Source organism: Zootoca vivipara, chromosome 1 (assembly GCF_965207765.1).
Source record: "Zootoca vivipara chromosome 1, rZooViv2.hap1.1, whole genome shotgun sequence".
Lineage (NCBI taxonomy): Eukaryota > Metazoa > Chordata > Lepidosauria > Squamata > Lacertidae > Zootoca > Zootoca vivipara.
In genome coordinates, this window is record NC_142582.1 from 59,251,866 (window position 1) to 59,276,001 (window position 24,136).

The window sequence follows — 24,136 nt, forward strand, 5'->3', positions numbered from 1 at the left end:
TCAGAGACTGCCCACATCGCAGGGAGTGGCAAGGAAAGGCGGGAACGGTTGTGCCCTCCCCCACTGACGCAGTACCACAGCAGGGAAACGGGAAAGCCTGGCTGCAGGAGACAAGGGGCAGCAGCCAGGCACAGTCAGCAGACAACAGCCCCAACCCACCCACCCGCACAGAGAGGAGCAGAGCCAGCCCACCCCTCCCAGAGCAGGAGTGGTTCTAGAAGTGACGCTCACGCTCCCAAATGGCTATCCCCTGACGGTCCTTGCCCTAATTGACAGTGGGGCGTCAGCGAACTTCTTCTCGAGAAACTTTGCAGAAGAGCACCAGATCCAGCTTCTGCAGCTGGATTTTCCTCTGCACGTGGCAACCATTGACGGCAGAGAGCTGCTGGGAGGGGCCATCACTCATCAAACCCCCCCCATGAGAATGACGGTTGGAAGGCACTCAGAGACACTGGCATTCAACGTCACCACCATCTCAGACCCCCCCCATCGTTTTGGGAATGAGCTGGCTGGCGCGCCACGACCCCTCCATCAGTTGGCACCAGAGATGCATCACTTTTGGATCGGACTTTTGCCTGGAACATTGCATGCAGCACCAACCAGGGGAGGGGCCTCCAATAGCCACGGTGGCCACCATGCACGTCAAAGGGGGTGAGGCGATACCCAAGCCGTACTGGGACCTGCAGGAGGTCTTCAGCGAAGCGGAGTCCGACCACCTACCCCCACACAGGCCTTTTGACTGCCAGATCAACCTGGTGCCAGGGGCAACTATACCCCCAGCCAAGCTGTACGCCATGTCAGACCAGGAACTGGAAGATCTGCGCGCTTTCATCGACAAGAACCTCAAGCGGGGGTTCATCAGAGAAAGCAAGGCAGCAGGGGGCAGCCCGGTCTTCTGGGTGGACAAGAAGGACACGCAACAGCGCCGTCTTGTGGTGGATTTTAGACGGCTGAATTCAGTGACAGAGCCAGTGGCTTTCCCCATGCCCAGAGTGGATGATCTCCTGACAGCGGCACGCAGGGGCAAGATTTTCACCAAGCTAGACCTGAGGGGGGCGTACAACTTGATCAGGATCCGGGAAGGCGATGAATGGAAAACCACGATGTTCACGCCTCTGGGCTCTTTTGAATATCTGGTGATGCCCTTCGGGTTGCAAGGGGGCTCAGCATGCTTCCAGGCCTTCATGCACCACGTCCTGGGGTCCCTCCTCTTCAGGAAATGCTTGGTCTTCCTGGATGACATCCTTATCTATTCCGATGACCCAGCGCAGCATGTGAAAGACGTCAGGGAGGTGTTGCAGCGCCTGAAGGAGAACCACCTGTATGTGAAGCTGGAGAAGTGCAAGTTTCACACCAAGGAGGTGGACTTCCTGGGCTACAAGCTGTCAGACAAGGGGCTGGCGATGGACAAGGACAAGGTGCAGGCCATCCTGGACTGGCACAGCCCCAGGACGCGCAAAGATGCCCAACGCCTACTAGGCTTCGCCAACTTCTACAGGAAGTTCATCAAGAACTTCTCTCGCGTTACGGCTCCCATCACTGACTGCCTGAGAGGCAAGCAGAAGTTCAGGTGGACACCAGAGGCGCAAGCAGCGTTCGAAAGCCTCAAGAGGGTGTTCGCCTCAGACCAGAACCTGTTCCACGTGGTTCAGGACGCGCCCCTACGCGTGGAGACAGATGCTTCTGATAAAGCTGTGGGCGCCATTTTGTTGCAACTGGACGCCAACAGAGAGTGGAGACCCTGTGCCTTCTTCTCCAGGAAGTTGACCCAGCCAGAGCGAAACTACACGGTGTTTGATCGGGAACTTCTTGCGATCCACGCTGCGTTCCAGCACTGGAGACACTTCCTGGTGGGCGCCAAGCACCCCATCCAGGTGTGCACAGATCACAAGAACCTGGAGTTCTGGAGAACTGCCAGGGTGCTCAACCAGCGGCAGATACGGTGGGCAGAGTTCTTCTCGAACTTCAACTTCTCCATACACTACATCCCGGGAGAGCAGAATGTCAGGGCGGATGCCCTCTCCCGCAAGCCGGAGTACATGGAGGAGGAGGCGCCACCGGCACCCAGGCACATTTCCCCCCCGTCAGCATGGTCCTGCGGAGCAGCAGTGGTGAGCGAGGCAGAACTCACAGCACTGACGGCAGCGGATGAATTTGCCAACCGCATCTTCAGAGAACTGAGAGGGGGGGGGAGCAGGCAAAAGACTTTGCAGCACGCAGGGGGCTGCTTTTCTACAAGGGTGCACTGTACCTGCCCACCACCCAGCTTAGACGTACGGTCCTCAAGCAGATGCACGACAACCCAACGGCGGGTCATTTTGGGAGGGACAAAACCGCTCACCTAGTCATGAGACACTTCTGGTGGCCAGGGGTGCGGGAAGATGTTCGAGACTATGTACGGGGCTGTGACACCTGCCAGCGGGCAAAGGTGGTCAGAGCAGCGCCAGCAGGATTGCTGGAGCCCTTAGCCACACCACACAGGCCGTGGGAAGTGGTGTCCATGGACTTCATCACAGATCTGCCTTCTTCCAGGGGCAAGACCGCAGTGTTGGTGGTGGTGGACCTCATGTCCAAAATGTGCCACTTTATACCGTGTGCCAGGGCGGTCTCTGCAGAAGAGACAGCCAAACTGTTTGTTGACCACGTGTTCCGACTGCATGGATTACCTTTAAGGGTTATTTCGGATCGTGGCCGCCAATTTGTTTCCAGGTTCTGGCGGCGGCTCATGAACCTCCTGCAGGTGGAGGTCAGCTTGTCGACGGCTAGACACCCACAGACCAATGGACAGGCGGAGAGGGTCAACGCCATTCTGCAGCAGTACCTGAGATGCTACGTCAGCCAGCGGCAAACGGACTGGGTGGATCGCCTGCCACTGGCAGAATTTGCCTACAACAATGCGGTGCACGTCTCCACAGGGGTGTCGCCCTTTAAGGCCAATTACGGGCGCGACCTCAGATCTTTCCCAGAGAGGGAGGGGGAGGAGGAGGAGGAGGGCCCACAGGCTGAGGATTGGGCAGAGGAACTGGAGACGGTGCACCAGCAGCTCAGAGAACACTTGGAGAAAGCCAAGGAAGCGTACAAGAAGGGGGCAGATCGCCACAGGCGACCGGGGGAGGTCATTAGGGTGGGGGACAAAGTTTGGTTGTCCTCGGAGGGCCTTCCCATCAGAGGGAGGTGCAAAAAGCTGGCGCCCAGAAGGTTGGGCCCCTTCACGGTCACGCAACAGGTCAACCCGGTGGCATACAGGCTGGCACTGCCAGAGGACATGAGGGTGCACCCAGTGTTTCATAGATCGCTGCTGTCGCCGTACAGGGAAAGCAGCAGGCTCCGAGGCAGCGAACAAACCCCTGAGGGAGGGGGCGAGAGGGAAGGCATGGAGCAACTCAATGAGGCCACGGCCATCCTGGACTCAAGGTGGGGGGCGGGGGGCCTGGAGTACCTCATGGCATGGGAGGATGCTCCACCGTCCCAGAATGAATGGGTCCCAGCCACTCAGATTCAGGAGGAATTCCTGGTAGAAGAATTTCACGCCCTCTTTCCCCATAGACCCAAGCCCTGGCACATGGAAAGGGAGGGGGAGGGGGAGGAAGCACGGGAGAGCAGTTCACCATGGCGCTGGGAAGCGGAGTTTGAGGAACCAGAGGATGAGGTATGGGTGTCACCGAGATCCACCCAGTCAGAGGAAGGAGCAGATTGGCAGAACATTTTTACCCCTACCAGCTCTGACGCCACGGACTTTTTGGGATTCCCGTCCTCCCAGGCGGAAGGGGGGGGCTCGCAGAACTGGGGGGAGGTGTTCACACCAACGGGCTCGGAAAGCACTGAGTTCTTAGGCTTCCAGTCGTCACCGACACCTGGGGGGGGACCTGGGGAGGGGTGAAGGAGAGCTTGGGAGGGGGGTGGATGTGAGGGACAGGGGATATCGCGAAGTCCCTCCCCTCCTGAGTTCAAGCCCATCCCCGAGCACAGGGGAAAGCAGAGAGAGTTCCGATGCCAGTGGGGAAGCAGGAAGTCGGGTCCGAGGCTCAGGCAAGGTAGAGGAGCCAGGGTCCCAGGTGGGACAGGAAGGGGCGAATAAGGGGGGGGAGACCCATCCCCCCAACTCCGGAATTACGCAGAAAGAGGAGGGGAAAGAGGATGGGTCTGCCAAAGCTTTTGTGTTGGAGAAAGACGCGCCAAAAGCCATTCGGAGGTTCTGAAACCGACTGACCACATCACTCCGTGTAAATAGCAATGACTTCAGCACTGTAAATACGCAGCACCAATAAAAGAATAAAATGCAGAGCTGCGTAGCGTCGTTACTCTGAAGTAGCCCACTCCGGCCACTGTGACAGATTACCTTCTCCATGGGAGAGACAAAGGAAGTATGGCCCTGCTGGGTCTCTCAGTGACTTTTGATACCATTGACTATGTGTTGACGGTTGGAGGTTCTGTTTTATGGTGTTTCTACTTCTACTTGCAGGGCTGGTCTTAGTAAATAGCATTGGAGGACTGTGTCGGTAGTGTGGTAAATAACTGCCAGGTCCCACAAGGCAGTCATGAGGAGATTTGGGGCACAGTGTCATCCATAGACTGAGTCCTTCTAAGACAAAGACACTATGGGTGAGTGATTCCCAGGGAATTTGGGATATTTGCTTGTTATAAATGTAGTTGCACTTCCTCTGAAGGAACAGGAGTGCAGTTTAGGGGTGCTCTTGGGATCATCTTAGTTCATGGACACCCAGGTGGCCTCCATTGCAAAATTTCTACCACCAGCTTTAGCTGGTGCATCAACTCCCATCTTTCGTGGACAGGGATAACTTGGCTGCTGTGATTCTTGTACTGGTAACTTCATATTTAGACTCCAGTACTGGGCTCTGTGTGGTGCAGTGAAGGCTGCATCTGGTGAGAATGTTGCAGTCTGGATGATGAGTGGTGCCCCTTAATAGGCATGTCAAGACGACCAGGCCCCTTGCTTTATGCCAGTATGCAATATCTTATGCAGTATACTCCCTTATGCAGTATCTTCATTGACTGCCTATAAGCTACCAAGCCAGTTTTAAGGTCTTGTTGCTTTCATATAAAGGCCCAAACATCTCTGGACTAGGTTACCTGAAAGACCAATTTGCCCATCACCGACTGGCAAGAGTGTTAATGTAACAAATGGAACCCAATTAACTCTGTCATGGCCTGGTGATTATCAGTGTGTAAGTAGTAATGCAGAGGCAGGCTTTCCCCCTGGTGGCATCAGAGAGGGCCCATCTGTATCGGCATTCTGACAGCTTCTGAAGACGTACCTGTTTCCACTGGCATCCCCTTGATTTCTTGACCTGAATATCCTGTCCTTCCGTTTCTGTATTGACTTCATGGTACTGCTATAATTATGGATATTTAGATTTTAATGGTTTTGTGTATCTTGAGTTTTCTGTTTTTTAAACCATTTCAAAATCTATGCTGGTATCATAGTAGATAAATGAATAAATAATATAAATGTGAGCCTGTCCTTAACATTTGTAGTAGCCTAATTTTTAGTAGCAATTTATAACGCAACATAAAAGACTTGTTTCACTGAAGTCTTTCTTTCTTTCTTTCTTTCTTTCTTTCTTTCTTTCTTTCTTTCTTTCTTTCTTTCTTTCTTTCTTTCTCTCTCTCTCTCTCTCTCTCTCTCTCTCTCTCTCTCTCTCTCTCTCTCTTTCTTCTGCCCTCTTGAACTTCTTCTGGAGAGGGAGAAAAAGAGACTCTGACTTTATACACATTTCCCTGCTGATGACCAACAGATTTATATTGTAATACAGTAGAAATCTGGGAACCACCTGTGCAGCTAAAATGGCTTCTAAAGATAAAATCTATTACGCCTCTTGAAAGGCCATTTTGGTCTCCAGAGGAAAAAGGCAATTTTGACTTGACTGGGACCTCATGTATTGATCTTACAAAGGAGGTGTTAACAGAAGAGAGAGAGATTAATCTGAGGAAGAAGGTGTTCTCTCTGCCTTGTGGAACATGCCCCAGAATGGTTCTAAAGGAGTGAAAAAAGGAACGCTTATTCTTTGAGAGAATGTGCATTTCATTCTTAAACTTTTTCCGAACTTCAGCTGTTCATAGGGAGGAGACAGTGTGGTGTAGTGCTTAAAGTGTTGGATGAGGACTTGGGAGACCAGGGTTCAAATCCCTACTTGGCTATGAAGCTCACTAGATGGCCTTGGGCCAGTCACTGACTCTCACCCTAACCTACCTCACAGGGTTGTTGTGGGGATTAAATTAGGGGGGGGAGGCATGTACACTACCTTGAGCTCCTTGGAGAAAAGGTGGAGTACAAGGGGGAAACAAAAACTTTTGTGCTGTTCACAAGGCATTTGGCTTGGCAGTCATTTATCATAGCACAATATGCAGTTTGCCAATCGACTTCCGTTCCCTTTTTATGTGCCCTTCTGGAATAGCTGAGTAGTGATGCACTTACTGGTCCAGCTTTTCTATCCCAGACCTGAGCCAAAAAGGACTGAGCTGACTTGCAGTGAAAGCAGGCTTGTTCCACGAAAAAGCAAGGCAAAGGAGCCCTTTAGGACTCACCTGTCACTGGGCAGCTATGACTCTTGCAGCCTGCAGCAGCCTGGGCCTCAAAGCCATTCCTGTAACTGTCAGGTGGGGAAGCCCCACAACATCTTTGCAAGCAAGTCTCAGTCATCCATTGCCTATTCTAGATTTCTGCCCCAGAGCCCTGCCCTCTTCCCATTTTTCCTTTTTTTTGGGGGGGGGGAAATGAAGAGGAGAATTTGGGGGTTAAAATAGCATGGTAGAGTTCCTCTGTGCGGTAAGGCTGGCAGACGTTGGTTCCCCACTGGAAGGGGTGAAAACTAGAGCATCCTCAGCCAGGGCTGTCTTAAGCGCCCCTGGCGCCGTGGAGCGACGGATCCCTCTGGCACCCCCCATTTCCTCTTACAGAGCTACAGCTCCTAAAATTCCCTGAGAGGAGGAAGCGAATTGGAGATTTGTGTGGGAAAACAGGGGTCTCCTAACAACTCTTGGCTCCTCATACCACCTGCAGTTCCCAGGATTCATTCTGGGAAGCCATAAATGTATAGTATATAAGCGCTTTAGAAGATGGTGGGTTTGTACTTTGAAAGGTTTGTGTCCATTACTGAGACCTGATTACTGAAGTTCTTTCTGTGGTTGGATAAAACATGATATCACAGTTTCGAAATATGAGCATGTGAAATGAGCATGTCTCTGCTAAGGTTTGCAATCCCATCTCATCTTACGATTTTGTTAAATCCAGGTTCTGTTGAGCCTTTTGTTTTGGCTTGAAATCTATTTTTGTCCCCGATTGTGTTAATATTGCTAATCTGACTAAGGGACGTTTTTAAGATGAAGGAGAATTCCAGGCTTTTCTTTGTTATTAACATGCCCTTCTCTCTCTTTTTCTCTCTCTTTCCTCCTGGGTTTGTTGGTCATGGGGTTATTACATTTTGCAGGAATTAGTTTAAGCAGAATTTCAGAGTGAAATAGCTGCAAGGCTGCAGCCCTACTCTCACTGGTGCACTTGGGTTTCTGTAGCATTAAAAACAGTTGCTAAGATGCCTGGAAAACAGCATTCAATATCACTGCCACCATCGATTCTTAACTGCTGTGGCCCTTAACCTTGGATGAGGTTGTCAGTTTAGTGGATCTCACTCCTGAGTAATGTACATAGGTTTGCAACCTTGGCTGTTTGCAGATATGACACTCTTAAATGTCCCTTTCAGCCTCTTTCTTGCTATTTGTATTGCATTCCTTTGTTGGGATAGAAAAGAAAAAGGGATGTAAAGCGAAACCTACATTGTAACCAATCTCATTACAGGCTATAGAAATGCAACTGGCACTTCAGTGTCATTTCAAAAGACAAAGGGAGCTATCCTTCTTAACAATATCTCCCAAGTTCCATTGCAGCAAGATACTGGGGCAGAAAGTTCAGATTTGTATTTATTACAGGCAGTGTGCAGCCAAAATCATGTCTGTGATGACCATCGTCCAGCTCGGCTTTTCCCAGTGTGTGGGTTATGTCAAATCTTTAAAAATGTAGTATAAACACTGACAACTGGGAAACACTGGCCTGTGAGTGCTCCAGTTGGAGAACAGCCTTTACCAAAGGTGTCATGGGCTTTGAAGAAACTCGATCTCAGGACGCAAGGGAGAAACGTGCTAAGAGGAAGGCACGCTTGGCAAATCTACACCGTGATCAACTCCCGCCTGGAAACCAATGTCCCCACTTGGCCTCCACAGTCACTTACGGACCCATTGTTAAAATCGTGTTTATGGAAGACAATCTTACTCGGCTACGAGTGATCGCAGAAGAAGAAGAAGAAGAAGTAGTAGTAGTAGTTATGGCCCACCAGTGGGTTGCAAAGGCTGTGCAAGTGAGTCACAGGCTTTATAAGTACAGTAAATGCAAAATAATTACTGGTTGTCCTTAAATAGTATGAACCATCTTGGTTGTGAGTCCTGGAAGACCTGCTCCCTGCCTTACAGGCCTTTTCCACCTGGCCTGGGAGAGTGGGGCCGGCCCCTGACTGACTTTCAGCTACAAAAACTGAGGCCGCTGAACAGACATTTGGGCTGGGGTGTTGTTTAGGGGGTTTTGTTGGAAGAGGTTATTGCTATTGTTGCTATTGATTTTTTTTAAGGGTTGCCATATATCCGGAAACAGTGTCTGAGCAGAAATCACTTAAATGTCTGTGAAAATCCATGTTGGAAGTGTAGATTTTTGCAAATTTCCTTTAAAATAGCTCAAAATAATAATAATTCCAGATTTTCACTTTTTGAAATATGGCAACCCTATTTTTTGTTTCTTTATTGAAGATCTTATTATGATTTATGTGGAAATTGTTTCCATTTCATTGTGTATTTTTGATGTTTTATTTATTGTTTCTGACTCCTTTTGTTGTGTTTGTAATGTGTTTTTTCATGTTGTAAGCTGCCTTGAGCATGGTTTTAACTGTGGAAAGATGGCATACAAATAAAATACTTCCAAGTTTTGCTTTGTTGGCCTGCTATAATGCTGTGTTGACACTTGTAACTGAATGCTGGAGAGGCATAACTCTTGCATTTTAACACTTCAGAATTGCACGCTGGCAGGAAGTCTGGTGACAATTTGCCAGAAGGTGCTCATAGTTGTTAAGTAAATTTTTGCTCGGATGCCTCAAGCAATGGTTATAAAACTGGCAAACATTTGGTTAAAATGCACAAACCTGAGAGCTGCTGAAGACCTAAGGTCCAAAATCCATGTAATAATAAATCAACAGGTCTCCATACCAATTAAATGTGGACTTGTGGATTGCTATACCAAGAAGCTGGAAAGTAGTAAAAAGCGTGCGTGCGCACACACACACAATATGCTAGTGAGGTCCTAGTGAGTCCTAATGGGGGACATGGCCCACTCATTTGGTGTTGACTCCAGGCTTGGTGGAATCTTCCAGAAATGCATAGGTAGTTCTGCTGACATTTTTTCTCTTGCTCTTCTTCTTCTTTTTAACCAAGGAAGGTAATATGTGAATCTTTAACCTCATTTGGCTGAGTATGCTAGTCTGGCATGAGGGAACAAGAGGCAGAAGCAATTTGGCACCTACACTCTGTCCTACATTGGTGCTCCCAGCCAATCAAGGTGATGGCCACTGCATTCTAGTTATGGAATACCTTTCCTAAGGAGGGTTGCCTAGCACAGTGTTTCTCAACCTTTTTTGGGCAAAGGCACACTTGTTTCATGAAAAAAAATCACGAGGCACACCACCATTAGAAAATGTTAAAAAAATTAACTCTGTTCCTATATTGACTATATATAAAGTAATTCTCCCACGGCACAGCAGGCAACATCTCGCGGCACACGAGTGTGCCACGGAACAGTGGTTGGCCTAGCACCATTTTCCTGGTCTTTTCAGTAGCAGCAGAATACCTTTCTGTTCACCCAGGGTATTGCTGCATGGATCTGGGAAGGTTTTTTTCATTCACATCTCTGCTTCACAGCTTGATTGTTAAGTGATGGCTAGAATTTGGTTTCATTTATTAATGAAATTCTAATCCTATTAATCCTAATAACCATGTTTGCATTTTAATGTTTGCATTTTATTACATTTGGACCTAGCATTGGAAAATTCTTCAATATATTCTCAGCTTGAAATCAGTTGTTCAGAAGAGGTTTAAGCTCAAGTTGTGCTGGTCTAGGTTGACATAAGCATGTAATTATTTAAGTGAATCTGTCCTGTATAAATATGGCTTCATGTGCCCTGTGCTTTAATGGTATGCTGATTTTCTCCCCTCTCTTTCCAAATTTTGTGGCAGATACTGAGGGAGTGCTGAGTGACATAAAATTACACTTTTTATGGTCATTTTGAAAGCACATCTTGTCCTTGTAAAACACTGAAAAGCATTTTGTTTTCATTAGAGCTGTGTGAGTAGGTTTTAACAAGCAAGTATTAACCAAGCAATTTGGAGATAACATTTGCAGCACAGCAGAGTGCTAGAAGTCCAAATTTAATGGCAGCAATTGTCCTAAAAAACCGAGAGAGATTTCAGTGCAAAAAGGAGAAAGAGCCGGGCACTGAAGACAGAACACATGAAGGAAAGTGGGTTGTAAGAGGCGCTGGATAGGATCTTGTTCCCAGGAAGTAACGGAAAGCTAGTTTTTCCGCAATATCCTAAAACTATCTGAGGCTGCAATTCTGTACCCACTTTCCTGGGAGTATGCCTAACTTAAATCCAGAGGATTTAGTGCAATCATATGCATATCTGTGTAGAAGTAAGAGACTGAACACCCATATATGTGGTCAGAATGTATATATTGGAAGCATTTTTATGATAAATTTTAGCTCCATCTGATGACTGGGGGCATGGTGTATTTAAAAGATGTGGCTTCATGATGTTTTGACAGCAGTTATGTATGCTCTTTATGGTGTATCTAACCTCTGCAGTCAAGCCTGTGCTGTTTCCCCATGTGTCTGGATTGGAGCAACATGATCTGTACAGGAGGCTCTGTTGTAGTGATGTGGAAACTTTACCCAAGCCCAGTACCTTAACTTATCTTATAGGAATTTACCATACTTCTGACTTAGCCCAAAGTGCTGAATCAGAAAAGCAGGATATTATTGTGCAGGCAAGTCATTTGTATAATGACAGCGGTAACTGATTTTGCACACAAAATACCCCACAGCGGGTGGCACTGTGGGTTAAACCACAGAGCCTAGGGCTTGCCTATCAGAAGGTCGGTGGTTCGAATCCCCGCAATGGGGTGAGCTCCCGTTGCTGGGTCCCAGCTCCTGCCAACCTAGCAGTTCGAAAGCACCTCAAAGTGCAAGTAGACAAATAGGTAAACGGCGGGAAGGTAAATGGCGTTTCCGTGTGCTGCTCTGGTTCACCAGAAGCGGCTTTGTCATGCTGGCCACATGACCTGGAAGCTGTATACCGGCTCCCTCGGCCAATAACGCGAGATGAGCGCCGCAACCCCAGAGTCGGTCACGACTGGACCTAATGGTCCTTTACCTTTACCCCACTATTGGTACCCATGACAGTGTTTCTGTACATAGGATGCTTAGGGCTAAGGTTTAGTCTTATTATGAGTTTAAGTGCTGCAACTGGATTTTTGTATGGACTGGACCAATCCTGGTTATATTGGATTTGATAACCATTACACTACATTTGCCTTCAGCACAAGTAAAGTTCTGCTGAATGAAGTACTATTGACTCTGGTCTATTTTGGGGGGAACTCTGCTGAACTTTGCATCATGTTCAAGGTTTTCCTCCACACGTATGACACATGAATGACAACATATGAAAATATGGTGTAAAGCTTTGGGGTCTCAGCTGATCATTCTTCCAGGACTTGGAGAAAGTTCTGGCCCTACTTGTTGGTATTTCTTCTGCATGTGTCCATGTAGAAGTGGGGTTGGCCTTCTGTCCAAGCTAGAATACAATTTTGGCTCTTACCTTTTCATAACAGAATGCTCATTCTACCACCAGTGGCGGACTTTGGGCTCTCAAATTTCAGTGGCACCCTGTGTGTCACTAAAATTTGGCGCCTCCTGCTTCTCGCGCTCCATTCTACAGCATTGTTGTGGCACCCCCCGCAGTGTGGCACCCAGTGCGGCTGCACCAGTTGCACTACCCTAAAACCCCCTCTGCTGCCATCTTCATGTTTGGTCTCTGTAGTTTATCGCTCACTCTTAAATTCTCAAAAGCAAGTTACTGTTTTACATATATTTGCTGGAGAACTTTATAGTGAGCTGACTAGGAGCCAGTCAATGTCCATATAACAGTTAAAGGATTTTGTGTATGTGCAAGCTTCTTTGACAGATACACTGTACATTCTTTCAGATGTTCTAGGCCAGGCATCCCCAAACTTTGGCCCTCCAGATGTTTTAGACTACAATTCCCATCATCCCTGACCTGTTAGTTAGGGATCATGGGAGTTGTAGGCCAAAACATCTGGAGGGCCGCAGTTCGGAGATGCCTGTTCTAGGCTGTATCCATGTATTATCAGAAAGCTAACTGTTTGGAGTTAATTAATTCAATTCCACATAATTGCTTTTACAGAATTGAGGCTTAGTCTTGTGCCCTTTGCCTTCTGGATGACTACTATTGGGCACAGCATTTCTACGTATTTTGCAAAACAGCTGTAGAGGACGTTACTCATTATATTACCTAGTGCCATCTATATAACTATCCATGGCTTTTCCCCCCAGCCAGAACTCAGTTCTGGCACCTCTCAGGTGGGCGTCATTGCCAGTATAAGAGACCAAGGGAGGCACTCATGGTGAGTTCTGGCACCTCTTTTTCTAGTAAAATAGCATTGTAACTATCCTTCTGGAAAAAAAAATGTCTGTTCCAGTTTAGCCACAGGAAAACTTTTGTGACACAATGTGAATTTGTGTGCTTTTTGCTGTTAGGCGAGAGCAGTTATCTTACTTTGCAGCCGGGAAATGAAGGTTTGTGTTTTGACACTGAATGCCTTTTTCTCTAAAAAATAATAGCTCCTCCAGTGCTCGGTGAGGTGACACTTTTCGACTCTCTTAAAGGCCACGGTGACCACTGCTTATAACTATTGTAGTCTTTTGTTACATAGATATTCATGAAAGGGTTAACGTTGGTATGATTTCCAGTAAAAAGTACAAATTTACAGAACTCTTGTCAAATAATGGCTGCCTGTATTAGAAGTTTCTGTTCATTAATCTTCATGGTGTGATCACATTTTGCTCTTAGCATCTCAGCTCCTTGCCTAGGATTTTGAGTCATGGGAGCATGTGTTCAACCAGCCTTGAAAATGGAAAAGCAGGTAGAAAAAAATAAACAAAACATGAAATTCACCAGCTGAAATGGATTGGCTGAAAGACAATGCTGCATTCCTTACCCTGGCGCACTTGCCTTTTTAGGAATTCTCTAACATTGTCTTTCTTGCACTTGGAAATTATACAAGAAGTACTTTTCCTGTCAACACATCCAGTTAAAACAGAGTTTTATTTTCTCTTCCCTGCCAGTGACTTATTAATTAGCACTGTCATAGTACCTGGAAGAGCCAAATGAAATAACAGTCTCTTTGTTAGGTACTGTGCTTAAATATAAAAATTATAGTCCCCGTTGTCAGTCACTTATAATCAAAACAATTAAAGCAATAAAAGAAAACAGGCTAATTATTTTAGTAGGTAAAACTTCCTGATATTCACAAGACCACATAATATTGGTTGTTTAGTCCTTAACAAAGATATAGACATACATGGTCTAAATAGAATGTATGGATCATGTATATTAAACGATATGCAATTTATTTATTTATAAATAAATAACACTTGGTTCAAGGAGAAGGAAAAAATGAGCTTCCCTTGGTGTTTTTTTTTAAAGAAGAGTATTTAGAGTGGAGTAGCAATAGCAATGCCTTTAAGCATACAATGCTGGAATATATACACACACACACACACACACACACACATACACACATGACCACCACCCATCCTATATTTTACGCAACCTTTGGGAGTAATCTACATCGTTATTTTCCACATATATGCTAAGATTTGCAGTGATACCCAGCCTTGTAAGTTTAATGATTGCAGGAACGTGTGGTAGTGGAAGACATAACCTGGAGTCTAGTTTTGTGGACTTCATATGGTGTACAGAAAGTTATTTAAAGAGCCATTCTGTGCCCAGGCTTCTGCATTTTGTCTCTTCTTGCTTCTGATGGTGAATGTGATGTTGCTGCTGCTGCTGCCGCCGCCGCCGCTGCCCTCTGTGGAGCAACTACCAGGGCGGTCCTTTGTCTGGGCTGACCCAAAACATTTCCTTGCCTAAGATGAAGGATGAGATCCCACCCCTTCCTGTTCTTTATGCAGAAGGTGACTGGCCTGAGACTGTGGAGTCTCACGTCAACACTGGCAGCAGGACAGTGTCCTCCACCATACCTGACGGCACCAGGCTAGCTTCAGTCCTTTAGCATCTCCCTCAGTCTGCCCAACGGTGGGGCCAGCACTTACCCACACTCATCTCTGCAGCTCCAGCCTCCGTGTGTGGGAGAAGGCTGGGAGTTGACTCGCAGCTCTGTGAGACTGAGCCGCCCTGGGTTTCAGCTTTCAGGAGACACTGACAAGTTCATTTCCTGTGACGGGAGCTGTTATAACATTTGTCTAGCTGCCTGGTATGACAGATTTGAAATGAGAGAGAGTCTTCTTTGCTGCTAGTGTACATGCTGTTGGTTTTTACTTGAGACGTTGAATAAATTTCTTCTTGGGGGCACAGCCAATAAGAGCCGGAGTAGTTTTCCTTACCAAAGCAGGGACCACGTACTTAGAAAGTGAGTGTTGGGAAAGACCACCAGAGTTCTCAATGATCCTGTTATGAAATGCTGGGAAGATAACTACAATGCACTTCCTAAACCATGCGAAGAGAAGGAACTTTTTGTAGTAAGCTCAGTGAATACAAAGACTGACTTGAATGGTGGTTAAGAGCGGTAGACTCGTAATCTGGGGAACCGGGTTCGCGTCTCCACTCCTCCACATGCAGCTGCTGGGTGACCTTGGGCTAGTCACACTTCTCTGAAGTATCTCAGCCCCACTCACCTAACAGAGTGTTTGTTGTGGGCGAGGAAGGGAAAGGAGAATGTTAGCCGCTTTGAGACTCCTTCGGGTAGTGATAAAGCGGGATATCAAATCCAAACTCTTCTTCTTCTTTAGCTCTTGCTTGGGGTAGTAATTTCTGCTGGGGGGATGACATTTCTGACACCTAGGCTGTGGGTGGCAAAAGCCACTTTCCTGTGGTATTGAGTAGAGCCCCAACTCCAAGAACACCAAGCACCCTGACAGGTGTTTATGCACAATTAAGGAAACATCTTCTATAATAGTGTATGATTTGTGATTTTAGGGTGGAGGGTTCCCCCCCTTTTATTGTATATACTGTATTTATATTTATATTTATAGTGTGTGTGTGTGTGTGTGTGTGTGTGTGTGTGTGAACTGCAATATGCAAGTATTTATGAATAAGAATGAAAACAATCCATTATTTACAAACAAATATTTAAAGCGGGGACATTCTTACAGTGTTTTGTGAGTGAGCGTTTAAACTTTTAAAATGACCTGGGAAGACTTGAGTGCTCTAAGCGCTTCCTTAGACCCTTAGAAGAGTGCCATAAATTAAAGCAGCCCTCTGGATGTTTTGAGCTATAACTCCCATCATAGAATCAGAATTATAGAGCTGGAAGGGACCCTGAAGAGACCTCCAATAGGCAGGGACAATTGGAAGTGCAGTCAGAAACATCTGGAGGGCACCCCCAAGTTGGGAGTGGCTGAGTTAGAGGCATAGAACAAGCACAAGGCTTCATCTTTGATGTTTCTAGTTATAGAATCTGTTCAACCAAGGTCCAGAAAAACTCCTGGTTGAACACATCCTACAGAAATGGGTTCTGTGTCTGTTGAGAGTCCAGGGCTGTAACTCTTTTCAGGAAAAACAAAACCTAACAGTCATCAGGAGTATGTTTTGTAGCAATGTAGTACAAATCTAGAAACACATCAAATTTAGTCTGAATGAGAGTATGAGTTGCATGGTATAACACCAACCTTTAAAAAAAGTCACCATGAAAATAAGCAAAGTACTGTAGTATAAGCAGTCTATTTATCCTTGCAGTCCAATGCAAAACATGCAGACTCAAGTAGGAAAAATGGGCTTTAGATGAGGCTGCTGGGGTTATAGAATGGCAAAAGCATCACTTTCAGTGAGTAAAATTAGGAGGCAAACTGTTCTTAAGGGATGAGGGAGTGCTGAGCTTACATGGTTCTCTTTGGATATGTCTGCTCTGATTTGCAGAGTGCGCTCTTACTTGTACATAACTCTTTGATGCTAAGAATTCACAGGCGAGAGAGCTTGTCCTTTTGTGCTGATTTCCCCAGGATCTCTGTGTGTTCCTAATCGGTGTCCAATAGTGTTGTCCTGTCAAAGAGGGGTGTCTGTTTGAGAGCAATTAGAATTAGCTCCTTTCTGCCCAGGAGGGTGCAAGACTGCTCTGGAATACTCTCCCACTGCACTTTGGAGTCCCAACTGCTGATTAGTCTTTCCCAGAAAGCAGTATTCCAAATGTATGTAGTAGCTAAGTAGTTGTTCCCTACCTACGGGGGGGGGGGGGGAAATACACAGTATATATATTTTGATGTTAGAGCTAGACAACAATTTTTATGGTAAATCACAGGCATAGATTTAGTCGCTGAAGAGAATGCACCAGGGCAGCATTAAAAGCAGGCGTGACATAATACTGTGAAGTTGAAATTGTCTAGGAAGTCAATTGCTTAAGAAGTATGTGGCTGCCTGGGGGGTGCATAGAGAATCCCGTTGTAAAGTTGCATCTGAAGGTTCCTTGTGAATGTGAGTTCTTTCCCTTCCGAAGATACCATAATTTATTGGTGGTCATGTTGCATTCTTTTGAATGTACTTTTATCCGATGCCCTGTCCTGATGCCAGCTGTTTGATGGAAACTACTGAGAGCCTAGTACTACTTGGCTAGAGCAGAATGAGAGAACAGCTGCCTGCAGCCATGCTGCCCTTCTGGGCTCTGACTGCCAGAATGCTTGCTTTCATGAGGATGTTATGTCAATATAGCAAAGACAAGACATCAGTTTTGAGCACTTTTTCTCAGCATGGAGCTGAACCTGTCTTCCAGATAGGTTCTTAAGATTTTTGTGAAATAATAACCCTCTTAAAACCAGGAACCACTGGGCAAAAACACTACATAGCATGTAACACTAAATATTTTGGCATTGTGCTGGCTGTGCTCTTGAGTCTAAATGGAACCATGTGTTAGTTATGGCAGCCGAGCCCCAGCTCCGAGCCACTGATGCGCACAAAGTCAATACAGTAGGAGTGTTTGAATTGGTCCACCCACATCTTGAGTTTCTCTGAGCTTCCTGCTGAAGAACTGTTCTGTAGTCCAGGGGCCTTCACACTGTGTTTCAGGGAACCCTTAGGTTTTTAGGAAGCTTATCCAGAGTTCTTCAGTGCCCATGTACATAATGGCAGACAAGATTCCCTGAGAGACAGCTTGTCTCCTGTCATCGGTCATCTCTTACAGTGGGAGTTGGGAATCTGTGGCTCTCCAGGTGGTGTTGACCCTAGCTCCATCATTCCCAACCATCATGACCAATGGTCAGGGATGATGGGAGCTGTAGTCCAGCAACATAAGAAGGGCCACATCTTCCCCATCCACCTTACACCAGAATTTCACCAACACACTATGACAGTGAGGCCAAACAAGCCTGGTCAGCAGTCCATGTAGGCATCCCCAAACTGTGGCCCTCCAGATGTTTTGGCTTACAACTCCCATGATCCCTAGCTAACAGGACCAGTGGTTGGGGAAGATGGGAATTGTAGTCCAAAACATCTGGAGTGCCAAAGTTTGGGGATGCCTGATGTAGACCGTGTGTGGCCTCTGCAACATGCAGAGTTTTTCTTTGACGGATAAATACATGCAAAAAAAGAAAAAGAAAGAAACATTGAAGGTAGAATGTTTCAAAATATCTGCTGTAATTAATGCTATGAAATGCTTGGGGTCAGAATCCTGAGGTGCAATTTAGGGTCAAAGTTCATATGACTGACAGTCAATTATTATTCCTCCCCTCAGTTTTCTTTCTGAACAGGAAGCAATTGCAGAAAGTCAGGAATAGAAGATGGGCAGGGGCACGAGCTGCTTAGCCCTTCCCGCTCGTGCCATTTATCCACTGATATCCTTTCTTACCTGGAAGCAGGGAAACAAGGCCATGGCTGCCACTCCTGTGAATAGTATATTCAGTGTCCTTTCATAACTGGGAGGAAAAGCAGCTTAGTTAGTAGATACTTTTCAGCAGCAAATGGCCAGAAGAGAAAAGTTTGAGCAGAACAATGATACTCCCTCAGCTCCCTGTCTCCGGAGTGTGCTTTCAGCTTCAAGCTCCTGCTTTTTATTTTAAAACAACATAATAAGAGGAAAGAATTATGGAACTGTCCATCACACATTTGTTTAGCCCTAGGAAACCCAACTTTGCTCTTCATGGGCCTTCGTTGAATGGAGTTTGATTGGACAAATAGAAAGTAAGAGGAGTCCAGGAGTCCAGTATCTGAAAAAAAATTAGATTGTTTTGTTAAAGACATTGTGTTTCTCTTTCGACAAGTATTCATATGCCACTTGTAACAAAGCAACCAATCGTGTAGAAGTTTCAGCAAGCTATGGTTACAGAAGAAGAGTAACGCATAAATGGATCTTGTCATTGTTTGCTGTGTCCAGAGAGGTGTGAAGCCTGTGAAATCAATGCAGAAGCCACATGTCTGCCATACATAACATTCCCAAGTCATACAGCAACAAGCCAATGGAAAGCAAAGCTTCTGGAGAAGGGTGAGTGTGTGCATGGCTCACATAGACAACCTCCCCAGTGCCCATTCACTTCCTAGGGGCTGCTCTGCAGCAGTGCTGGTGAAGTGGGGAGGAGCACAGGGCTGGTCATTTGTGGGTCCCACCCATGTGACCTGGAGCTTTTGGTGTTACTTGAGCAATGTGGGAAAAGTAAAAACTGCAGCAGCTCTGAGTGGAAGAATGCTTAAAGGGAACTTTTCATTTCTTTTACCCCTCAGGGTATATAGTGCAAATCTGTCAACAATCTTATTTCAAACTTTACATTCAAAAATCTGTGTGTACTTAGATTCACAGACTTGTAGAGTTGGAAGAGACCCTGGGGGTCATCTAGTCCAACCCCCTGCAATGCAGGGATATGCAGTTGGTCTGTATGATGATTGAACCTGCAACCTTGGCGCCATCAGCGCCGCTCTCTAACTGAGCTAACTGGTAGGTTCAAATAGCAATCTATGTATGGAGACGATAAGTTGATGTGATGTCCTCATTGGTCCAACATAGCCCAGGACTGAATCCATGTCATCATCAAAGTGTTTTGATTTTTGTGCTAAGTCTGATGTGAGTGGGTCTTGAGAGCTTTATCTCTTGGAAAGACCACTGCTGCTAAAAGGTGTAAATATAATTGGGAGGCGCTGCTGTAGAATGTGAAAGAAATAAGCCAAAAGAGGATATTGGAAAGGGCCAGCTTTAGGTGACAGAATATGTAGCAGCAGAGGGGAGACCACATAGATAATTTATAAATCTGTAGAGACGGCTGTCTGTAAGTTTAGACACAGTGTCTTTTATTTGGAGGCAAAGTCAATAGTCAAGACTTGTCTGTTAACCATGATTCTGCAGTTATTGATGGGGGTAGGTTTAAGTCCCACATTCCATGTCTTAACCTTTTTCTCTAGGATGAAAAGTGAGAGAAAGAATGAAACAGGCACACTGATGCTGATTTAGACTTAATTTCTGAAACATGCAGTTGTGTTTTCTAACAGCAACACAGCAAGGGAGGGGTAGTGCTTTCAGATCGGAAAACCTCTCATGTAGATATGAATTAGCAATGTCTGCCATCGAAAAATGTCCGAGGGGTGAGTCATGGGCTCCCTTCCTTTTTTCTACCACACAGTGAAAATCAACATTTTCTGGAGCTTGAAAATCCCACAGTCTCTAGAGTCCTTTCTGGAGGGTTTTAATTAGATGTTGAGTGAATTTCTCAGTCTTTTATGTGAGCATTTTCAAAACACAGGGAAGAATCCGTTTTATGATCACTTTTGTTTAGTAGTGTTCAGTGAAGCTGCATGGGGTAATGTGTGGCCTATGTGTGTGCTTGCCAATGTCATGCTGCTCACAGTAATGGATATATGCTTGCCGAAGCTCCACCCGGTTGGCTTTGACTTGCAGCGCACATTTTCAGAAGAGGTCTATGATCCATTAGCAGCAGGGAGCTCAGGGCTATTTGCTGGCCAAGGCTGGGACAACATGCTGTTGCAGCTGATTTGAAGAAAACTTGCACAGTACAACTCCTGGCAGTTCTGTGTTTTAGCATGTCCTTTTTCATAACCAGCTCCACTGTTTTAAAAGAAAATAAGTATCAGTGACTGTCAGGGAGTTGTTGCAGCTACTCCTGAGTAAAGACGCTCCAGTCCGTTATGTCTTTGAAGGTTTTATTGTGCATACTATTTACAGTGCAGAGATAGCAGAAAACATGACCACCTAGTCACTCTCAGAACCCAGCAATGGCGCCCGTTAGCTTCGGGGCCAGCATAATAACCTGGGGACCCCGAAACGCCGTCCCTTCGCCCTGCGTTTGGGCGCACGCCTCAATTCGGGCTCCGGAAGTAGCGCTGCCCCTTCTTCCCCTTGCTGGCTGGGATGGTGCCTGGGCTCCGACACCTCCCTGAGCTGTCCCCCCTCCCCTAGATGGCCAGAGTGGTGCAGGGGCTCTGATACGTCGCTGAGCCCTTCTTCCACCGTCTGTTCGCCAGAGCATTGCCAGGGCTCCGACGCCTCGCTGAGCCTTCCCCCTTCCATTCCGCTTTCCCCGGACCCGCTGCTAGTGCTATCGCTGGGCAAGGTGCTGGTCAGGATGATGGGGGGAGGCTCCCTGAAGGGAGTCCCCCTGACAGTGACAATGAAGTGATGTGTGGGTTTTAATTTTTTTAGTGGAAGAAGGCAGGCAGGCACAGGAAGCTGCCTTATACCAAGCTAGACCATTTGCTCATTGATCATTTGTTCACCTAGGTCAGTGTTGTGGGTAACCTTTGGCCTTCCAGATGTTGCTGAACTACAGTTTGCACCAGCGTCAGCCAGCAAGCATGGTGAACAGAAGTTCAGCAACATCTGGAGGGCCAAAGGTTCCCCACACCTAGTCTATAGCAGCTGGTAGTGACTTTGTAAGGTTTGAACATGGGGCTTTCTACTTGCAGAGAATGTGCTCTGCTACTGAGCTACAGTCCTTTCTCCACATGTGTGGAGGAGCATTTTGTCATTCTCTGTCTCCTGGAATTCTGATCCATGGAGAGCCATATTGCCAGTGACACCTCCGTAATCAGGCTTCTAGAATTCAGGTGCCACTACTTACATTTAGCACATTGTCTTCCAGGAGCCAACTTGAGACTGAATCAGTGTATGGGCTAAATTACAAACAGATGTCAAGGTAAGCCGCTATAAAATGCTCACATATGCCAGGGCTTTCTCGTTCTTGGAGGGCCACAATAGAGAGAAAATAAGGAGCAACACTTAAAATAGTCAAAGGCTAGTAAAAAAGCAAAGATTTAGCTTTGATATTATATATCTTGCTGATTCACTTTATTATAATAATTTAAATAGAAAAATGATATCTAGGGGTAATGTTTAGTGTGAAATTCATTAATCATCATTTCTGCAGAGCAGCAGGAACATCTTCCTCTTCAGCATTAGATGATAATTATTCAAGAGTATTGGAGGTGGGCGGAGGAAATTTGGTTGAAGAGGGGGAAAAGCCTTGTTTATTTTATCTTCCCATCCCATACAAGTCAATGGGATGGAGAAATTGAGCAGACTGGACAGCTTCTAGTCTATTTAAAGGAAGCTCTTGTAGAAACTGTCTGAATATGTTGGAGAAGAATCAAACCCCATATTTTAAAATGTTATCACTCCCCCCAAAAGCATGCAACCATTTTTGAAATGCCAGTTGTAAGGGACTTTTGTGAGTACTCATAAGGATAGTCCGCTTACCTTACTTGGTAGGCGGCATTGCGGCCAGGCATCAGGCCCCGCAGGATCCGGCCGGTGGTGGAGATCAATGCCCTCCTTGTCACTGTTTGGCTGTGTTTCCAGTGCCAGGTAGGGCCCGGCCCAGGGGCATCCCTCACTGTCCAATCGGCACTGGTGGGGGCGTGGCCGCGGGAAATTTAAACCACGGCGCAGCCAGGAGACTGTCCTCTCTCGCCCTTTGCCGGATCTCCCACCCACCCACCTTTTTATGCTTTGCCTTGACCTTGCTATGGACAAATGTTTGCTGCCATATTTTGGGACCAGGCAGGATTTTTTCCACTTGGCAAATTGGCTCCAGACATTTGGTTTTCACCGACCTTGTAGCAATTGTCACAACTTTGTGAGGTTAGACATTGGGTAAGCTTTGTTTGGGTGAGGGGGGGGGTGTTGTAGCCTCCACCTGCCCCTCCTCATTAAGGGTATCTTGTTAAAGGGATCCGGGAGTGTGGATTCTGTCCGATGTCTGGATGTGGGCTAGGGGCATGGCCCTCGGGGACCTGTCGGGCTGCCCCTATTCAGTGTTGTCTGATTGTTAACACAATATGCAGAGTGGTGATTTATACTAGGAAACTACCAATGGGGAATGAAGAGTAGTTTGGTGGTGGTGGTGGGTGACACAGAGGGATTTCCTTGTGCTTCCACCACTTAAATCCCCCCTGCAATTAATTTGTTTCTACAAAGATACCCCTTTGTTGTGTTTCATATGTATTTAAAATTGCCTACTACTTTAATGGGCCATTCTACTCATGATATTAAGATTCCATGTTCTTCCCAAAAAGGACTTAAAGATTTGTCAGACAGCTACATCCTCTCAGAGAACACCTCATATTAACTTCATTAATTTCCTGCATAAAATGAAAAGGCTTTATGGGATATCTTACTGAGTTTCCTCATTGCTTGTTTGATTTACAGCCTGACAAAATGTCAGAGACAACAATTTGGCCTTGCATAACAAGGGCTGGGAGCGTTCTTTTACCTAGTTTCTACCTTGGTTTTCTAAACCCCTGAGAACGATTACAGTTTAGCACCTGAAACTGCCAAATGTTTTTGGCTAAGGTCCTCAAAGTGGCGAACACTAAAACTACAACAAACACAAAAATACAATAAAGCAATCCAGTAAATAGCAGAAATTATAAAATAGCAGAAAGCAGGTGCACCGTGAATCACATGTTATACATTCATGAGTTGCATGTGTGCTGTCCCCATAAACTCAAATGCCACCCACAAACAGTTGCCCAAATAGTAGACTTTCCCCTAGAAACAGCTACAGATGTGGCAAAATCTCTACAGTTGCTCTCTAGGATAGGGCTAGTTGCTCAACCTTCTGGCCCCTCAACAGGCTGATGTTTTCCAGGGGCAGGGACAGTAAAAAAGTGCTGGAGAGGCTACAATTGGCATTCACCTTGCAGCCAGCCATGGTCTTCTTACTGCTACCTGCCTCCTCTCCTGTCATGTTGAGATTCCAAGGGCCTCTTGCTCATCACATTCCTCAGCTGTTTACAGTACCAGCTGTACAGCTGGAGAGTCTGTAGATTACACGGAAGGTGACTGAGGAGATGGGATGCCATATGTGAGCTGGTGCATCCTAAGCAAAATAACTCTATAGTAATTAAAAGAGAATGCACCACTGAAGTACTGTTTTCTCCAGCTCTTGATCAAACATCTGGCTCAGTAGGACACCAAATGCTTTTTATGGGACCAATGTTAGATTGCTTGGATTTGGTGAGAGACCTTGTATTCATTTGTAAAAGTTAATACCAGTGATATAAAGCCACTGATAATTTGTTATGCTGATGGTGCTTGTCACCTGTGATGTTCAACTGTCTTTTGATATAATTTCTGGAAGGGAGGGTGCCAAATCTGAAGACTGTTTTCATTGGTGGGCTGCAATTCGCCAGGCACGCAGAGTGATGGAAATGCAAGAGCTGCCAGGATTTGGAACCTGACTTAAGAGCTGAGCATATCTCAGAGGAGGGCTCAGAGGAAAACACTGGATGTTTGGGCCATATATATGTAATCCAGTAGGGCCAGGGGTCTGTGTCA

The 24,136-nt window shown here is 46.3% G+C and overlaps 1 protein-coding gene across 3 annotated transcripts in view; it reads left to right on the top strand.

Moving 5' to 3' along the window:
* The window catches only part of TSPAN4 (tetraspanin 4), a 517,256-nt gene that overhangs the window by 84,327 nt on the left and 408,793 nt on the right, over window positions 1-24,136 (top strand). The window lies entirely within an intron of this gene.